Below are 12,558 nucleotides of genomic sequence, written 5' to 3'. Positions count from 1 at the left end.
TATGTTTATGCATTTATTTATGAATTTTTTGCATTTATTTTTGTATTTATGCATTTATTTGTGCATTAGCTTATTTGTGCTTTTATGCATTTATTTGTGCATTTGTTTATGTATTTATGCATTTGTTTATTTATGCGTTATGCATTGTAATTGCATAATGCTTATTTAATTAAAAAATATTATGTGGTGTATATATAGTGTAGTATGCATTAGGCAGTTGCGATGAGTGCTGAATGTGATTGGCTGATGCATAGCTGGAGAGAGAAAACCGTTTGATGTCTTTCATTTATCTTTAACCAGGGTTTACATTTCACTTTTTGAGAAACCTTATTAAACATTAATAATTAAATTAATTAAAACAATTAAATCAAATATTATTATTATCGTTATAGTCATATTTGTTATTTATAGAGTACCTTTCCTGCACTCTTTGTGTGTGTGCATGTGTATATATTTTTACTAACCGGATACAAAACAGAGATGATTCCCCTTAATTACTAAATTGGTGGTTTTAATTTCAGCATTGCATGATGGTTATATGCTGCTGTGTGATGGCTGTGTGTTTGATTGACAGGTGGTGGGTCTGTATCGGCCCAGTCAGTTGGCTGCGGTGAAGAAGGAGCTGGCAGGAAGCGCTCGAGAGGGATAGATCAATTCAGTCGAGCTCTTGGAGCTCAACTACCCTGATGTTAACGCTATTACAGGTACTGAGTCTTGGGCTGCATGCTACATCCACACACTTTACTGTGATTTCACACTGAACTAAAACAGTTTACCTGAAAACTAGTTTAGGTATTTAGGTGTGTGTGTGAATGAACCTGTGTGTGTGTGTGTGTGTGTGTGTGTGTGTGTGTGTCTATGTGTGTGTGAGTGTGAGTCTGTGTGTGTGTCTCTGTGTGTCTCTGTGTGTGTCTCTGTGTGTGTCTCTGTGTGTGTGTGTGTCATTAATTGTGTGTGTGTGTCTCTCTGTGTGTATCTCTGTGTGTGTATGGATGATTTCTTAGTGGAAGCTCATAATACTCCTGGATCAGGCGCCTGACGTAAATTGTCCTTTTATGGTCCAGAGCCACCTCCAGAGTCTATGGATGAGTAAAATGAGTCAACCGTGATAGAAGTGAGTACGCCCATAATGTAAAGTGCTAGCAATGTTAACGACTCATTTCAGAGGAGTCCTGTTTACTTTTTTTTCTCTCTCTCTCTCTCTCTAAATGGTCAAACATTTGTATTTTGTTTTATTTATTTTATACATATAATATATGGCTGTCACTACTGTTTATACTATGTATACTTCGTTTGTTATATACTACATACTTCATGTTTCAATGGAAGAGAGTGTTTGACGTTCTGTTGAATGACGGTGGATGTTGTCACGGGTCCTTATAATCATGGGGGTATTTGCGGTCTCTAATGGTTTTTTTTTTCTGTTCATGTTACTTCTATTTACCTCTTACAATGTTTTAGTTTCCTCACAGGTTAAACAGACACATATTGGTTTTGCAAATCGTATTAAAATTCGTACCTTTGTTTCATTAGATTATGGATACATTAAAAATTATATCACTTAATATTAGAGGTCTTAACAGTCCAAATAAACAAGCTAATTTTTTGATCTACTTGTGCAGGAAAGCGATTGATATCGCTCTAATTCAGGAAACTCATCTAAAGAGAGCAGATGTTCAGAGATTACAGAATAAATTTCATAAAGTTGTAGCCTTTTCTACTGATAACACTAAAACTAAAGGTACAGTTATTTTGATTGCACGTAACTGTAATCTCAAGATCAATCTGGCAGGCTTGCATATTTTTGTACAAACATTAAGGGGAGGAAAATAGCTTTTGTATCAATCTATGCTCCTACAATATTTGAGACAACTTTTTTCCCACACGTAACTAATCATTTACTTTCATTAATAGACTATTCTCTGATTATCGGAGGGGATATGAATGTGGTGATTGACCCTGTATTGGACAGATCTTCTTCCTGTAGTCAAGTTCAGCTTAATTCCTCGGCTGCGCTTAATGACTTCGTAAAAACGCTGAATTTGGTTGACGTTTGGAGATCGGGGAACCCCTCGAGTAGAAATTACACCTTTTTTTCGGCACGACATCTCTCTTATTCTATAATAGATTACCTACTATGCTCCAAGGAACTTTTGAACTCTTTTGACAAGACAATTATACTACCAGCTATTCTTGCAGATCATAATTCTTTAATGGTAGAATTTGAATGTGCTCCATTTGTTGAAAGATCTCCGTGGTGGCGTTTCAATATCTCTCTTTTACAGAACAATAAGTTCGATGAAGAGTTCAAAGCTGGTCTGTCTGAATTTCTTTCATTTAATGTTGGTTCGGTTGAAGACCCTATTTTTGTCTGGGAAGCTACGAAACGTTTTATCAAAGATTTTTCTATAGCCTTTGCTACGAACGTAAAAAAGGCACATAATCAGAGAATTGACCATTTAGAAAAAGAATGTCAAAAACTTGATTTGTCACTAAAATCTTCTTTCTCTAATTCAAATTATAAGACGCTTCAGACCCTTAAAGCGGAATTGAACGATCTTTTGAGAAGGAAAGCAGAATTTGTGATTCACAGAACCAGACAGTCCTATTACTTTTGTGGTGCCAGACCGAGCAAACTTTTAGCCTTAAGACTAAAGCAAAATCAGGCAAAAGCCTACATTGAAAAAATTAAGCACCCTTCTATAGGATTGGTTGGGAATAGCAAAGAAATTAATTCCTCATTTTCCGATTTCTTTTCCAAACTCTATATGTCTGAACTTAATCCCTCAAGTTGAAGTTGTACTGCCTTTTGTGCAGTCTCTTACTCTACCTCGACTTAGTCATGAGGAAGATGAATCTTTAGGACAGCCAGTTACTTTGGAGGAACTTAAAGGGGCGTTATGAGCTGCTAAGAAAGGCAGGGCGCCAGGCTTAGACGGGATCCCTGCAGAATTATTTCTTAAATATTTTGATCTTCTCGGACCTGTCTTCCTGACTGCCATCCATGCGGCAGTAGAGGTGGGCGCCTTTCACCTGCAGATGAATACGGCACTTATATCGCTGATACCCAAAAAAGGGAAAGATCATACGGATTGTGCAAACTACAGACCCATTAGTTTGCTAAACAATGATATAAAAATATATGCCAGAATTCTCCCCTTGCGACTACAGCGATATGTGAATTTTTTAGTCCATCCTGACCAGTCTGGCTTCATGCCTAATAGATTAGCAGCGGACAACATTCGGAGACTATTGCATGTCATTCATGAATCCCAGGGTTGTCCCACTCCAGCTGCGGTGCTTTCATTGGATGCAGAGAAGGCGTTTGACAGCCTGGAGTGGGACTACCTCTGGTCTGTTCTGGAGGTGTTTGGTCTGGGCAAAGGCTTCATAAACATGATAAGAGTTTTATATAGAAACCCCACGGCCTCTGTTATGACTAATGGAGTACATTCTTTACCCTTTAATTTACAACGAGGCACAAGACAAGGGTGCCCATTATCCCCTATGCTATTTGCAATGTCACTCAAGCCCCTAGCCCAACTGATAAGACAGGAAAATGTCTGTTCAATCTCAGTTAACTCTCATAAGCAACATATATCACTCTATGCCGATGATATTTTACTGTTTATCTCGGATCTTCAAGTTTCATTTCCCTAAATACTGAAGGTATTTGAAGAGTTCAGTGAGCTCTCTGTGTACGAAATGAATTGGGATAAATCCTCTTTGCTTCCACTTAATAGCATGACTAAGAAAGTTAGACTTCCTTGTAACATCTCCATACAATCTTCACTAAGTTACTTAGGCATTGTTGTTCACTCTTCCCTCCATAGCATACCTGATGCCAATTATCTACAAATTCTAACTAAGGTTGCACAAGATCTCCAAAAATGGACCTCGTTGCCATTATCATTACATGCCAGAATAGCGAGTGTTAAAATGAATGTTTTGCAATAAATCAATTTTCTTAGCTCCATGATTCCGTTACCTGCACCTAAAATGTTTTGGCATAAACTCAATTCTAAAATTCATAAATTCATCTGGAATGGCAAGCAACCCAGATTGAAATTTGAAACACTGCAGCGTGCAAAACATTATGTAGGATTAGCGCTTCGGAATTTCGAATTGTATCATAGGTCCTCTCAAATCAAATTCATTAAGGATTGGCTAGACCCGCTCTCTAGGGTTCCTTGGAGAGAGATAGAGGAGAGCTTAGCTGGCAAATACAGGTTACAAGATATACTGTTTTCTGGGCTAAACAACAAGCAATGTTTGCAAGCTTTTGGTCCAATCATGGCCTACACAGTAGTCAATTTCAAACTTATGGAAAAATTTATTAATTTTTCGCATATTTGGCACACCCATACACCTATTTGGTATAATAATAATATCCGTTCAGGAGGTATACCATTTTTCTCTAGAGACTGGATGCAGAAGGGCATTTATACATTGAAAGATATTGCTGGTCCTAAACGCTTGTTAAGCTTTCAAGAACTGTGTGAGAGGTATGGACCAGAACCCTCTTCTTTGTTTTTATATCTGCGCCTATAGTCGGCCATGAAGGCCTATGGGGTGCCTTGGGGGGAAACACTTCCTATACATCCGATCATTGCTTGGTTTGAATCGTCCTCTTCTAGTCACTTTACTTCATGTATGTACGGGAAGTCCTTAGAGGCTTCAGCAAATCGCCTAACTATAAAGCGTGCATGGGAAAGAGATTGTGAACAACAGGAGGATGTCACCGACTGGGGAAGAACATTTTTACTTCATCTAGGAATCCTAATCACCAACTGATTCACTATAACTACTGTCACAGAACTTATTGGACCCCACTCAAAAGACATCATATTGACTCCTCCTTCAGTCCTTTTTGCGATAAATGTCCTGACCAACAACTTGGTTCCTTTTTCCATATGATATGGGAATGTGAAAAGGTTAAACATTTTTGGACTGAGGTATGTGGTCTCTTATCGAAAATCACTGAATATCCCATTCCAGTGACACCCTCTGTATTATTACTGAATGATGACTCTCAGTTTGACTTCTCTAAGCTGCAAAAAACTGTCTACCTGGCCGGTTTAACGTCTGCAAAAAAACTCATAGCTCAACACTGGCTCCCACCACATACCCTGGATATATTCAAGCGGTTGTTTCGACTTCGGGACATTATAATGATAGAAAAATCCACAGCTCGGGTGAACTTGGCTCAAATCTCAACACTAAAAATATGGACAACAGCTGCTGACAAGGTATCCAAGTATATTGCAAAAAGCAATGTTCAGGACTCAGTTTGAACACTTTAACACTTTATCCCATTTCTTTATTTTTAATTCTTGTTTATTATAAATGTTTTTACCATTCCTGTGACTGTTTTTCTGTAGACTTATCTGTTCATTTTGTACCCCATTAAAAAGAGACCGCGGGTGGGAAGGGAGGGATTGGTAGATGTGTTGTTGTTTGTTGTGTTTCTTTTTGGCATGTTTATTGTCAAAAATTGAAAATCTAATGAAAAAAAAAGAAAACCAAGAATGACATCAGAGACAAGAATTCTGAAATCAGTGGTTTGGAAGACCACCTTGAAAGGTACAGAACTGAAACGGACAATCTGACCCAACAACTAGACGATACCAACGATGAGCTCTACATGGTCAGAAAAGAACTCCAATATGCTTACAAGCAGAAACAAGAGCCAAGAAAAAAGAAACATCTCTTAGCCTCATCAGTGCTGAGCAGAGCAGTGCCCCACGTCCAAGAACTGGCATATGACGAAAGGAGCGAAGGGCCACAACCTAAAACCTCACCTGCCTTCGCCACACAACCCTTTCCTACCAACGAAAGAAAACCTCCCGTCCAAGCAGACCTTGGAGCTGCACATGGGATGACCATCAAAGACCTCAACAAGCTGTCTGAAAACATCAGCAGGTTCAACCCGAACTCCACAGAGGGCCACGGCATCCAGGCTTACCTGCAAGATATCGAATTTCATCTGGAAATGAGACTGAAATGTGACAGACAGAGACAGGTTATACATCCTTAGAGCCACGTCCAGTCCAGAAGTACGAAACTTCCTAGATCGACAGCCCAGTCAAACAAAGTCAAACTACCAGCGACTTCGTGAGGTCCTGATTAAAGAGTTTACAGACCCAGAGTCTGAACATGGAATGTTGACTGCCTTGGAAACCAAACAAGGTCGACAAGAGACTCCACAAGCTTACTACAACTGACTCCGGCAAGCCTACTTTGGTGCACACAACAAGCCTGACCTTGAAGAGGATGTGAACTTCAAAAGCCTCTTCCTAAAGAAACTGCACCCTGGAGTCAGCCACCATCTAGGTGTCATGGCCTGTCCGTGCTCCATGACCATCCAACAGTTGCTTGACCTAACACAGAAGGCCTATAACTAGCAAAAGATGGCCTCAAAGAAAGGTAACAAAACATCCACACTCTTGAACTCTGTCAACAAAGACTCAAGCCTTGCACTAGACGACACCCAGTGGCATCACAACACCAGAGTCTTCCATCAAGAGCACAGAGAACGTGACACCCATGTCCACGACCACTTTCAGCCCAACCGCTGGAAAAATCCATGGGACCAGCCACACTTCTCTAGAAACCCAAAAGATAAGAACAACTGGAAACCTAACCAGACATCCAAAGGTAATCACCTGACTCATCCAACAGCCACTCTTGTGGGTAAGCGACAACAAAAACCCACCTCAGCACCACTCAGACATGCACAGTGCTGAGTATTCACAAGAACACAACAGCTTACCGTCAGAAGACATGGAACAAGTCATGAGACAACTGAAAGAGTTCCTTCAAGACCAGTTTCACACTTATGACCACAAAGTTGAGTCATGCTCACTGTGACTAGCGACAGACGGAAGGCTGGTCATCACCTGGTGCACCACATCAGAGATGACAAGCACCTGTTCAACAACCACCCGGAACGAACAAGTCTTTCACGGCCAACCGTTGATGAAAAATCTGAGGTACTAAAGAACATCACCTCAGTCACCCAACGCTCACAAACAAACTCTCAAATGAACTCCAACTCCAAGAACCACATTCCTGTCTGTGCAACAGCAACCACCAGAGCACAGAAGGTCAGAAAGTCTGCCATGGCCAGAAGGCATCACAAGAAGAGTGCAACATAGGAGACAAAGTTTTGCAACCCAGCTTCACACAGCCATGCCAAACTATCTCTGACTGTCTGCTAAAGAACTTCCTGCCTTGCTGGACTGACCCCCATTAGACCATGGACACGCCCTCATCCAAGCCAAGGATGCAGAGAACCAGTCTTCAGTGACATACAAGAAAAGGGGGGAGACAACACAGACTGAAACAGACCTGACCACACATACACTAGACCATTAACACACACAACATTACCTACACCCAGAGGTAACCACATCTACTGATAACACATTCAACAAACATATTGTTCCCACAAGTAGAATATCCAAATTTTAGCGTAACAAAGTTACCTATACCCACCATGAAAAAACATGCAGCCATCCTCACAATAGGTAGAACACCTGACACTAAGTTAAGGTTCATGACACACTAGCTGCACATGACATCCTAGCTCAACAGTAGTTGTAAGCCATGGTAGGAAAACCCACAGCAGCTTTGTTTTGTTTTATTTTCTTCTTCTTTTACCTATCCTTTTCCTTCCCCTCTTTCCTGAGTAGGTGAAACACCTAGACACCCTGCAAGGGTCGAAGGTCTGATATTAGGATTGACTCGCCACACCTAATATCCGCTAGCCACTCTAAACTGAATGGAAGCCAGAGAGCTCCATGCATGATAGGTCAACTCATTTCATTGCAAATGATGTTACTAGAAAATTAACGGTAAACGTTTAAATTAAGACAACCTAGAAGAACCAAACAAAGTTAACCACAAATTTGACTGACGAATCAACATACAACAACGATTTCCAAAATTTAAACTATCCTCAATGTACTAAACTACATTGACTAATTGAACTTAACCACATGTACCTAAATAACCTGATGCCTGCACCAGTACAGTAACTGTCATGGAGGTGTTGTCTTGTTGTTTGCTGTGTTTGTCTGCTTCTTCTGTCTTTGTTTCTCCAGCGATCGACGATGTCTTCAGCTAAACACCTCGCCGATCGAAAGGGGGGATGTAGCGTATCAGACCCGAACCAGACAAATTAAAGATTCGATCAGGAGCATGGTTGAAACATAAGATGAATTCCACAGAAAGCAACAGGATGTTGTAAATCAACTCCTAGCACCACAGTCGGAAGCAAGATAACCAACCAACTCTTTCACAGAACAGCTTTCAACATAAACACCATTAGAACAATTATTGACAATTTCAATTCGGAGAAGAGATTGTTAAATTTGGGGCAAGTAATCCAGATTGATGGTCAAAGAAATGGAAAGCCTGACCATCACATGTAAACTCATGATAGTAATCATGATCACAAGATCTGTGGATTGACTTCCCCCACACTGAAATTCCTAAGGGGACTTTTAACCTATGGTTTCCACAGAACATCCTTATGTCAGAGAATGGCACAGTAACCGTCTTTTACAGATGTAGATGCACCAAAATGAACTCAAAAAAGACTTATAAAGGAATATCAGTCCATTGCTTAACTCCATATCATAATATGAAACCCACACATTTGACTATCATGTTTCTAATCACTTATTCTGTATGTCTTTTTAATAACTATTGAATAGCTTAAGGATTCATATTCATGTTTAGTATGTGTGTGTTCGAATCTACTTGCTTGAAACATTTCTGACCATCAGTTATTTGTCCAATGTATCATATTCTTATCATAGGAATCATGTCCAAAATTATACCCTGCAAGAGCGGGAAAATTCGGACCACGTGATTGATAAGATAACATATGATTTATGAATGGGTAGGACAAACATAGCAACACCCCAAGCAAAGACAATATCTAATTGGTCAAGACAACATTTGAGGTGTGGCCAAAAGGCCAGTTTAAATACTCAGGACACCATCAAATTTTGCTTTTAGTTTTGGCTTTTAGCTTTTGCTTTTTAGTTTTTGCTTTTAGTCATGCTTTTAGTCATCACTTTTAGCGTTCTTTGAGCGTGGTTCAAGCGTGCTTCGGCCTGCACGCCTGCTGCTACTTAGCCACAATGAGAAGAAGGTCACATAGTCTCGTCAAACTTTACTTCTGTTCTTTTACTTTAGTTTCTTTTCTTTTCCGTTGAGAGTTTCGTGTTCTGAGTTTTGTAATGCTGTTTCTCCGAGTCTGACCTTGCGTGCCCGTCTAAAAATTCAACCAGGCCACAACTCCGCATCATCAGCCAACGGCCAACCACGGGCTTCCCAAGACGTCACTTCAATGACTACTGAACTTCCAGCCAATCAGCAACCTCGGGAAACCCCCTTTTCAACTACAACAAAGGGAACCCCCTTTACACAGGCAACGCAAGTAACGTACCTCCAGACTCTGATCCAAACTGGTGTAGCTATCTAATATAATTTTAACGAGGGTTAATTAAGTGATTGATGGTTGTTCATGTCTATGCAATTTCACGTATTGCTGTAAACTTGGGATTTCATATTTTCATTCTTAAAACCATTCTTTCCTAACTTTCTATCCTCCTGCAACTTGTGTGAATGTGTGAGTGCGTGTGTTTATGTGTTAGATTAGTTTATATGTCTTAGATTTATCTAATAAAGCCTTATTCATATTGAAAAGAGAAGTATCTTGTGTTTTGTGCTTACAAGTTAATGTCTTAAACTGTCGATCTTGTTACTGTGCTAATTAATAGTGCTTTCACTATACTTTGGATATTAATATCCATTGCAGAGTTGATGTTATACGGCTCGTTCAACGAATCGCTGGTCGTCTCAGTGATCAGTCGTAAAACAGTGATTCTGTTCAAATTCCCTTTAAAATCATAAATGATTCCCTTTGAGCTAAATATACCTAAAACCCACACACCTCCTTCTTCTGTGGCAGCTGATAAAATCCTCTGCTTTCTGAGAGGAGTCGAACATCATCTGCTCACCGTTGTGCCATAGTTAAATGAATTTTTATAATCTTTTTTAATTTTTATGCATTTAGCAGACGGTTTTATCCAAAGCAACTTACAGTGCATTCAGGCTATATCCTGCGTATATTTCACCGGGTATGCCTGCCGTGCATTCTTCAGGATCGCCAATCTGTCTTACATAAAGCCCAAACGATCGTACATGATCCTAAGCAGATGCTAAACCAGGGCCTCTTGCTCTTCCGCTCACTGCCAGGTTTGACGGGGGCCAGGAAGGGTGGGGCGGCCTGCCTACGCCCAGCTCTATGGCGCCACTTGCTGGAGGCTGCTGCGGATGCGGCACAGGAGCGGGGGTGGACGCAGGGGGCTGCCCTCCGTGTTGAGTAGGCTGGGGGGTGCTGCAGCCAGCGGATGGATGGAGGCAGCAGTTGCCCGCCGGGCAAAAGGTTGGACTGCCTCAGTCTGCTCCCGTGCAGCCGAGAACTGCTGGGCCAGGTCGCCGAAGAGGCCGGTCTGGGACACAAGGGGCATTAAGGAACTGATCTTTGTCGGCGTCCCTCATTTCGACCAGACTCAGACAGAGATGATGCTCCTGGACCACAAGCATGGACATCGCACGACACAGAGAACGCGCGGTGACCTTCGTCGCTCAGAGCACGAGGTCAGTGGTGGTTCGGAGTTCTTTCAGAACTTCCAGATCATGACCACCCTCGTGCAGGTCCTTCTGTGCCTTGGCAGCTTCCCCGCAAGCCATATAGACACTGCCGGTTAGACCAGATGAATGCCTATAGGCCCAGGAAGGAAGCACCGGGTCTCCCCGTCAGCAGGAGGCAGACTTAGGACACAATTGCATCGCTACCGCCCGCTCCACTGGGGGAATCACTGAATACCCCTTTGCTGCACCGCTGTCGAGGGTGGTGAGGGAGGAGGAGCCCCCCGGCCAGTTTTGGCAGTAAAAATTGCCATCCATGACCTGGTGAGCCGTCTTCCAGGAAGAAAGGCCCAACTGAGAACCAGCGTGAGCCACCTCGAGAAACCAATCATCCCGCCGCGAGGGCTCAGGTCGCGGTGGAGATTTCCACTCAAGCCCTACCCTCTTGGCAGCCCGGGAAAGCTTAGGTGTCATCTCTGGATCCAATTCAGGCTTTGCCACCATCCCGGACAGCTCCCCCTTCGATGCTGAGATCGACATCTGGTCGGGGGAAGGCCCAATGGATACCGCTGGTACGCTCTTTGAAAAGCGAGGTGTGCTCTGATTGGCCAGCTATCCAGTGCATTGTGATTGGCCGAATACCTCAAGCGTGTGACGTAAATGTTATGCCCCATAACATATTGTGATGCCTTGTCCGGCAGGAGCGATGAAACATAAACATAAAACCCATTATAAACATGATATAAGCATGATTTCTAGCCGTGTCCTCTTTTGGAAGGCCAAACAAAGTAGTTTTGCTTTCTCAACGAAACAGAGTCACACACCGCAGCCTTGAGTGTGCAGAGGCCGGAGGCCTAGAGTGAGCCATGGTCTAGAGTGAGCCGCGGGCAGCTTGAGAATGGCACGGCCGGTGGATTCTATGAAGGAGCATCTGTTGGGCTTGCGGCAACCACATGTGACGACACCATGCTGGACTCTGCTTTGTCCATGGTGATAGGCGATCCGGAGAGCCACAGTGCAGAGCTCCAGGCATGACGAAGCGGATATCGTCCTCTTTTGAAAGGCCAAACAAAGTAGTTTTGCTTTCACAGTGAAACACACACATGGCGGCAGCAGCAACAACAATACTACAACAAGAATAAATGCGTTTTGCGTAAAATCTGGGCGGCGTTATGCAAATCTTCCCACATACTGACGTAGAGATGTAGGGGGGTTTTAGAATGAGTCGTTGTGGGGGTGGGGGGGGTGGACGAGTGTTAAATTTTTATAAAGAATATCTCTTTGGATTTGAGACTTTAGTCTTTGCAACTTTACAGATCTTCTTTATTCACCAAGAGCTTGTAACACTCCAAAGAGAAAGGAAAAATTGAAATCGCATCATGACCCCTTTAAGCATAACAGCAATTCCTATAATCTATGAACAACCATAACAGAACGGTAAAGCATTGCAGCTACTTGCAAAAGAAGGAAAACACACGTATTTCCCATTTCCTTCCTTTTCCCAGAAGGAATTCCTCAAAGTTCAGAATGGTTTCCTAGTACTGGTTTGCTGCAGAAGAAGTGGCAGAAGACCGGTATTTGATCAAAAAGGGTAATTTCTCTTTTGACCTTGTTTTTTCTCTCTCTATTTTTGTAGTAACCAGAAATTTTCATGTTATATTATCTGTCCATTCATCCATCCATTCTCAGAACCAAGCACTGACCTGATGAAGCTGAAGAAAGCACTTTGGGATCTGATGGTCAAGTACCCTAAAGTTGTTACTTTAAGCAAAGCACGCAGGTCCTGCCCACTCCTCCTCGACTCTGAGGTGCTGGACGGCTGAAGGGACTCGGTGTCTAGACATTCCTTCTCCCCGCTGCTACTAAGTCTGGAGGATAGCCATTGTTTAC

At 42.1% G+C, this 12,558-nt stretch overlaps 2 protein-coding genes across 2 annotated transcripts in view; one reads left to right on the top strand and one right to left on the bottom strand.

Annotated features, from left to right (window-relative positions):
* The window catches only part of LOC109085971 (protein phosphatase methylesterase 1-like), a 576,397-nt gene that overhangs the window by 528,939 nt on the left and 34,900 nt on the right, over nucleotides 1-12,558 (bottom strand). The window lies entirely within an intron of this gene.
* Nucleotides 1-12,558, top strand: part of rnf150b (ring finger protein 150b) — a 581,444-nt gene that overhangs the window by 541,195 nt on the left and 27,691 nt on the right. The gene's annotated exons all lie outside the window — the stretch shown is intronic.

The sequence above is a fragment of the Cyprinus carpio genome, chromosome A23 (genome assembly GCF_018340385.1).
Source record: "Cyprinus carpio isolate SPL01 chromosome A23, ASM1834038v1, whole genome shotgun sequence".
In the NCBI taxonomy this organism is placed as follows: Eukaryota; Metazoa; Chordata; class Actinopteri; order Cypriniformes; family Cyprinidae; genus Cyprinus; species Cyprinus carpio.
Note: the sequence above shows the minus strand (reverse complement) of the source record. Positions and strands in the feature narration are given on the sequence as shown.